Source organism: Portunus trituberculatus, chromosome 31 (genome assembly GCF_017591435.1).
Source record: "Portunus trituberculatus isolate SZX2019 chromosome 31, ASM1759143v1, whole genome shotgun sequence".
NCBI classification, from domain to species: domain Eukaryota; kingdom Metazoa; phylum Arthropoda; class Malacostraca; order Decapoda; family Portunidae; genus Portunus; species Portunus trituberculatus.
In genome coordinates, this window is record NC_059285.1 from 4,046,622 (window position 1) to 4,053,343 (window position 6,722).

Sequence of the window (6,722 nt, forward strand, 5' to 3'; positions counted from 1 at the left end):
AAACACGTCATTGAAAGTCTTTGTGACATGAATTAGAAGCTTTTGAATGTAGTGGAGAGGTGGACATAGAAGAATTTAGACGGGTTGTCAACAGTGTTTCTTATTGTTAATGAAGAAATGTTGTTAATCCGTCACTAGAACCATAAAGAAAAAACCCCATCATTTAGAGCCTTTGTAAGTTGAATTAGTGGGAAGGTAGATAAAGAAAACATTTAGACAAGTTTTCAAGAGTGTTTACCCTGTTGATAGTGAGGAAATGTAGTTAATCCGTCACTAGAACCATAAAAACGTCATTGAATATCTTTGTACCATGATTTATAACCCTTTGAATGTATAGAGGGGAGGTGGACATAGATAACATTTAATCAGGTTCTAAAGAGTGTTAGCCCTGTTGATAGTGAAGCAATGTTGTTAACCCATCACTAAAACCATAAAAAAACATCATTAAAACCCTTTGTAAGTTGAATTAGTGGAAAGGTGGACAAAGGAAATATTAAGCCATGTTTGATAATGAAGAAATGTTAATCTGTTACTAGAACCATGAAAACAGCAATAAAAACCTTTGTAACTTGAACTAAAATCCTTTGAATATAATGGAAGTGCGAGGGGGGGGAGAGAGAGAGAGAGAGAGAGAGAGAGAGAGAGAGAGAGAGAGAGAGAGAGAGAGAGAGAGAGAGAGGTGCATATAGATAAAATTTAACCGGGTTCTCAAGGGTGTTTTTGTTAATAATGAAGAAATGTTGTTAATTCGTCACTAGAACCGTAAAAACAGCCATAAAACTTGTAACTTAAAACTAAAAATCCTTTGAATGTAAGAGGCACAATTTGAAAGAGAGGCCAAGTATATTCGAAAAATTTATCCGAGTTCTCAATAATGTTTCTCCTGTTGATAATGAAGAAAAGTTGCTCATTCGACACTAAACCATAAAAACAGCAATAAAACCCCTTGTAAATAGAATCAGAACCCTTTTAATACAGTGGAGGTGCGAGGAGAGGAGTTTCAGAGTATTATCGGAGTTGCGTGACTATCCTTGCTGCGTGAATGCGTGAGTCGTGACTTAACACAACACCTGCTTTGTGACATTGTAGCTTTGTGTGTGCTGTGGTACTGAAAAATAAATGAATAGAAACATGAGAGGTAGGGTAAGTACATTAGGTGTTTTATATATTTATTTTATTGGTTTATTTTGTGTAAGTGTGTCTTGTTGTCGTTGAAAGTGGAATAAAAGAAAATGAGAGGTAGGGTGAATATATTTGGTGTTTTTTTAGAGGTAAGGTAAAAAATATCGGGTGTTTTTTTGTATTTTGTCTATAGTTATATGTTGTTATTTTGTTTATTCGAGTTAAAAGTGGAAATAACTGGAGAATGGAAGGTAGGATTAATAATTTGCCCTCTTACCCTATTGTTTCTGTATCATCTACCTTAAATGGGAGGCTGGGTGAATGCATTTGCTGATTTGGAGAGGTAGGGTAAAAAAAATATATATATAGGGTGTATTTTGCATTTACTTGATTTGTTGTTATTTTGTTTATTCGTGTTAAAAAGAGGATGAAAACAGGAGAATGGAAGGTAGAATAAAATAATTTACATTTTTACTCTATTGTTTTTATGTACCTAAAATGTGCGTTCTTGTTGATTCGTCTTAATTCCTTCAGTACTGGGACGCATTTCTACCTTGAGCTTGGATATGATTAGACGATTTTACTTACATTGGGAAGGGTTTATGAGAAGACTAATGGCCAGTTTTCACTATTTTAATCCCCACATAAGTTTCTGAAGCTGTATAAAGTCATCAAATAGAAACCAGAATGAGTATGAAAACGCGGCACGGTACTGAAGGGGTGAAAAGTAAAATAACAGAAGAATGAAACCTGCGTGAAAATAATTTAGACACTTTCTTTTAGCGCATTTTCTTCACTAATATATCAAAAGACGAGCTTAACTTGTTTTTCTCACTTTTCTTTCTTTCATGACTCACACTTAAGCGCCAAAGGAACACGCCAACCATTAACCCATTAACCTTCACTCCCACTGCCGCATTGATCACACACAACACTGCTTGCGTGAAGGGGGGACGAGAGGGGGAGTGGGAGACGAAGGGGGAGGAGGGGAAAGGCAATGGGGGAAGAGGGAGGTGAGGGGGGAAGGATAGGGAGTGGAAAAGAACCTTGAAAAAGTACCGCTACTCATAAAACACCTCCACTACCACCACCACCACCACTACCACCACCTCCACCACCACCATCACCACCTCCACCACCTCCACCTCCACCTCCGCCACCACCACCACCACCACACGCCAACAGTGCCTTAATAGTCTAATGGCGCTCCCCTCACACTCACACACACACACACACACACACACACACACACACACACACACACACACTTTGATGTCGAGGGAAAAGACATAATTTAATATAATGTGCCGCAACAACTGGGTCATAAGGCGCCCCAAGTCATGTTTTTTTTTTTTATTCTTTTCTCTCTTTTTTTTCTAATTTAGTGATATACTGAAAGATGTAAAGACTGCGTGTCATGGAGGCGAGGCAGAGTAAAGGGAAACAAGAGAAAGAGGAGGAGGAGGGAAATGTAAAGATGTCAGGAGAAATAAATACAGATACTGAATGGAAATAAACACACATACAGAAATGAAATACATACAGATATAGAATGGAGATAGGTAAAGATACAGAATGGAAATAAACACACATACAGAAATTAAATACATACAGATATAGAATGGAGATAGGTAAAGATACAGAATGGAAATAGACACACATACAGAATGGAAATAATCACAAACTACTGAAGTATTATGATAGTTAAGATGAAAGTGAGATAAAAAAAAAAGAACGGAGATTAAAAAAGAGACGAAGGAAAAAGAAATAACGAAAAAAAGAAAGGAGAAGGAAAATAGAAAGAAAGAATGAAAGGAAAGGAGGATTAAAATAGACGATGGAAAAAGAAATAAGGAAATCCAAAGGAGAAGAAAAAAATAGAAAGGAAAGGAAAAGAGGACTAAGAAAAAACGACAAAAATGAAATAAAGAAAATCGAAGGAGAAGGAAAATGAAATGAAAGGAAAAGAGGATTACAAAAGATGATAGAGAAAGAAATAACGAAAAACAAAGAAGGAAAAAAAAGGAAAGGAGAAGGAAAGGAGAAGGAAGAAGAAGAAGAAGAAGAAAAGGAAGAAGAAGATGGCATTGTGGTGGTAATATCGACAACCCCGCGCTGGTCTATGTATGGGCTGTGTATGGGCTTATTCATTACCTTACGTGACAGGGGTATAGAGGCTGCCTTGTGTGTTTAGGCCAACTTGTCGATACAGCTGAAGAAAACAATTGCCTCCTCCTCCTCCTCCTCCTCCTCTCCTCCTCCATCTTCTCTTCCCTTTTTCCTTTTTTATCTTCCTCCTTTTTCTGTCATAGTAAAGAAAATAATTGCTTCTTTACCCCTCCTCCTCCTCCTCCTCCTCCTCCTCCTCCTCCTCCTCCTCCTGCTCCTCTTCTTCTTCTTCTTCTTCTTCTCTTCCTCCTTTTTTCCTTCCTCTTTCTTCTATTATGGTGAAGAAAACGTTTGCTTACTTCTCCTTCTCCTTCTCCTCCTCCTCCTCCTCCTCCTCCTCTTCCTTCTCTTCCACTTTTCCATTTCTTATCTTCCTCCTCTCTTCTATTATACCAAAATTGAGAGAGAGAGAGAGAGAGAGAGAGAGAGAGAGAGAGAGAGAGAGAGAGAGAGAGAGAGAGAGAGAGAGAGAGAGTTTCCATGTACCCAGTCACCTTACGTTTCCTACCTGTTTACCCTCCTCTCCTCTCCCTCTCCCTCTCCTCTCTCTCTCTCTCTCTCTCTCTCTCTCCTACCTTCTCAAACTCAGCCAGGTGTGAATGGTGCCTCAGGTGTGAATACAAGACATTCTTCTCACTCTCTCACTCTCACACACTCTCACAAACACAAAAGAAACATAATTTTTGGGGGGACAGTAAACTTCACAATATATTTTTCAGGGTACAAAATGAAATAAGGAAGAAAGAGACAGAGAAAGAGAAAGAGAGAGAGAGAGAGAGAGAGAGAGAGAGAGAGAGAGAGAGAGAGAGAGAGAGTGTAGGAGGTTGACAATAAACTCCACAATATATTTTTTTTCAGGGTACAAAATGAAATAAGGAAGAAAGAGACAGAGAAAGAGAAAGAGAGAGAGAGAGAGAGAGAGAGAGAGAGAGAGAGAGAGAGAGAGAGAGAGAGAGAGAGAGAGTAGGCAGATCGAAAGTAAAAAAAAATGATACAATAATGATAAAGAAGAAAAGCTGAGAAAAAGAATGGAAAAGAAAAAACGAGAGAAAAAAAATGTAAAGAAAGAAGATGATGAAGAGGAAAATAGGAAGAAGAGAAGATAGTGACAATGATAAAAATAATAAAAAAAAAAAACCGTAAGATTATGGAAAGTCAGGAAAACAAACATGAGATATAACGAATAAAGGAGAATAGAATGGAATACAAGAGAGAGAGAGAGAGAGAGAGAGAGAGAGAGACGAAAGAGAGAAGAGAGAACTAAAGTAAATAGCGTGCGAGAGTGAAATGGAGAAGGAATAGCAGGTATAAGTACATTGGTTTTAGTCGATTAGCGTTGCATCTTTCACTCTTTCTCTTTCTCTTCTCTTCTCTCTTTCCTAAATCTTGAAATCAATTACGTGAAGACACTCAATTTACTTTATTTCCTTTCCTTTCTTTTTTTCAACATGAGAAATAACGAATAAAGGAGAACAGAATGGAATACACGAGAGAAGAGAGAAAAGAGAGAGAGAGAAGAGAGAAAAGAGAGAGAAATGAGAAGATAGAGATGAAAGGAATAGTGTACAAGAGTGAAATCTTCCAAAATTCACGAGGGTGGAAAGGAATAAGAGGAAAGATAAAGAAAATATAAAACAAGGGAATATGGAAATGATAAAAAAAAAAAACTAAGAACAAATGATGAATAAAGATAGAGGAAAAGAAAATTACATGATAGGAAGGGAGAGAGAAAGAAGAAGAAGAAGAAGAAGAAGAAGAAGAAGAAGAAGATAAAATGTACAGTACAGTAGCAAAGAAAGACTGGAGACAGGAGAGAAAAGAAGAAAAGATACAAAAAAAAAAGAAGAAACAAGAAGAAACACTGAAGGAAACGAAAAAAAAAAAAAGATAAGGAAATGACAAAGAAAAAAGCTGAAGAAGGAATAAACAAAAGAATGAAACAAAAAGGAAGGTAAAGAAAGATGATAAAGAGGAAAACATGAAAAGAAGATGGTGACAATGATAGAAATAATAATGACGTAAGAAGATTATGGGAAGTAAGGAAAACAAACAAGGGACACAACGAGTGACCTTAACAAAGAAAGGAGGAAAAATGAATACAAACGTTACAAAAAAAAAAAAAAAAACGATATGAGGAAAAAAAAAATGAGAAGAAACGCCGAAAGGAAGATTAACGTGAAGAGATAATGAAAACGAGAGAGAGAGAGAGAGAGAGAGAGAGAGAGAGAGAGAGAGAGAGAGAGAGAGAGAGAGAGAGAGAGAGAGAGAGAGAGAGAGAGAGAGAGAGAGAGAATATACGAATAAAATAACAAACGAAAAGTAAATTAAGGAATGAGATGGAAAAAGATGATAATAGTGTAATAATAATAATAATAATAATAATAATAATAATAATAATAATAAAATTCGTCCATTTAAAGTAATATGCGAGCCTTTGAAATTTAGTAAACTTTTAAAACGTGTGTATGTGTGTGTGTGTGTGTGTGTGTGTGTGTGTGTGTGTGTGTGTGTGTGTGTGTATGTGTGTGTGTGTGTATGGGATCGTCACTCATATACACAGGACACCTAAGTACAAACAAACGAAAACACATACAGGACAAAAATAAATAAATAAATAAATAAATGAAATAAATAAATTAATTAATAAATGAACAAAATATATATAACAAATAATAAAAACGCACTATTGGTAACTATCTCTGCCCATTTGTGTGTACCATCAAGGTCACAGTGTTTGTTAGTTTGTTGGTTAAAGACTGTTTTTTATCGGGATATTGCTCTCTCTCTCTCTCTCTCTCTCTCTCTCTCTCTCTCTCTCTCTCTCTCTCTCTCACTGACTCCACCCTTTTTAAGTACATCTTCTCCTTATCTCCATCTCTCTCGCTTCTGTTCTCCCTCCTCCACTACTCCTCCACTCCATTATCCCTCTCCTCCTCCTCCTCCTCTTCCTACTCTTCTATTATTCTTCCATACCCCCAACCATTAACAACGCCACGCCCTACATCTTCTCCCCTCTAATCCCCCAACATTGCCCTTCCTTACTTCTCCTCCTCCTCCTCCTCCTCCTCCACAAGGCTACACAGCATCCACACCCTTCCCTGCTGTTTATTCATCCACATTCTCTTACCTCTTATTAATTTTCTTGATATGGTAAGTCTTGTGTTTTCCCCTCTTTTTTCACTCTTTTCAATCTTATTTCGATTTTATTTTTCTTCTCTTTCTCTTTCGTCTCATCTCTATTTTTCTATTTATCTTCTTCATTTTCTTTTCATTTTCTTTTCTTTTCTTTTTTTATTTCTTTTCCTTGTTTGCTTTTCTCTCTTTCATTTCTCCTTTTCATGATTTTTAACTTCATTTTTATTTTTTTGTTTTCTCTCTGTCTGTCTGTCTGTCTGTCTGTCTGTCTGTCTGTCTCTGTCTGTCTCTCTCTC